Genomic DNA, 1,705 nt, shown 5'->3' with positions numbered 1-1,705 from the left:
GATGGTCATCCCAGAGGGGAAGTCGTAAGCCCACTTTTACTACTTCCACCAAGCAATTGACTGTCCAACAGTCCTTTGCGAGGAAGATGAAATATCACAGCAGTCATCCTGTTGCAAAGCGGATAACTGAGGCCTTGACAACTATGTTGGTGTTAGACGTGCGTCCGGTATCCGCCGTTAGTTCACAGGGAACTAGACAATTTCTTGAGGTAGTGTGCCCCCGTTACCAAATACCATCTAGGTTCCACTTCTCTAGGCAGGCGATACCGAGAATGTACACGGACGTCAGAAAAAGACTCACCAGTGTCCTAAAAAATGCAGCTGTACCCAATGTCCACTTAACCACGGACACGTGGACAAGTGGAGCAGGGCAGGGTCAGGACTATATGACTGTGACAGCCCACTGGGTAGATGTATGGACTCCCGCCGCAAGAACAGCAGCGGCGGCACCAGTAGCAGCATCTCGCAAACGCCAACTCTTTCCTAGGCAGGCTACGCTTTGTATCACCGGTTTCCAGAATACGCACACAGCTGAAAACCTCTTACGGCAACTGAGGAAGATCATCGCGGAATGGCTTACCCCAATTGGACTCTCCTGTGGATTTGTGGCATCGGACAACGCCAGCAATATTGTGTGTGCATTAAATATGGGCAAATTCCAGCACGTCCCATGTTTTGCACATACCTTGAATTTGGTGGTGCAGAATTTTTTAAAAAACGACAGGGGCGTGCAAGAGATGCTGTCGGTGGCCAGAAGAATTGCGGGACACTTTCGGCGTACAGGCACCACGTACAGAAGACTGGAGCACCACCAAAAACGCCTGAACCTGCCCTGCCATCATCTGAAGCAAGAAGTGGTAACGAGGTGGAATTCAACCCTATATATGCTTCAGAGGTTGGAGGAGCAGCAAAAGGCCATTCAAGCCTATACAATTGAGCACGATATAGGAGGTGGAATGTACCTGTCTCAAGCGCAGTGGAGAATGATTTCAACGTTGTGCAAGGTTCTGCAACCTTTTGAACTTGCCACACGTGAAGTCAGTTCAGACACTGCCAGCCTGAGTCAGGTCATTCCCCTCATCAGGCTTTTGCAGAAGAAGCTGGAGGCATTGAAGGAGGAGCTAAAAGGGAGCGATTCCGCTAGGCATGTGGGACTTGTGGATGGAGCCCTTAATTCGCTTAACAAGGATTCACGGGTGGTCAATCTGTTGAAATCAGAGCACTACATTTTGGCCACCGTGCTCGATCCTAGATTTAAAACCTACCTTGGATCTCTCTTTCGGGCACACACAAGTCTGCTGGGGTTCAAAGACCTGCTGGTGACAAAATTGTCAAGTCAAGCGGAACGCGACCTGTCAACATCTCCTCCTTCACATTCTCCCGCAACTGGGGGTGCGAGGAAAAGGCTCAGAATTCCGAGCCCACCCGCTGGCGGTGATGCAGGGCAGTCTGGAGCGACTGCTGATGCTGACATCTGGTCCGTACTGAAGGACCTGACAACGATTACGGACATGTCGTCTACTGTCACTGCATATGATTCTCTCCCCATTGAAAGAATGGTGGAGGATTATATGAGTGACCGCATCCAAGCAGGCACGTCAGACAGTCCGTACTTATACTGGCAGGAAAAAGAGGCAATTTGGAGGCCCTTGCACAAACTGGCTTTATTCTACCTAAGTTGCCCTCCCACAAGTGTGTACTCCGA

Source organism: Pseudophryne corroboree, chromosome 1 (genome assembly GCF_028390025.1).
Source record: "Pseudophryne corroboree isolate aPseCor3 chromosome 1, aPseCor3.hap2, whole genome shotgun sequence".
In the NCBI taxonomy this organism is placed as follows: Eukaryota; Metazoa; Chordata; class Amphibia; order Anura; family Myobatrachidae; genus Pseudophryne; species Pseudophryne corroboree.
This window is presented reverse-complemented; position numbering follows the sequence as displayed.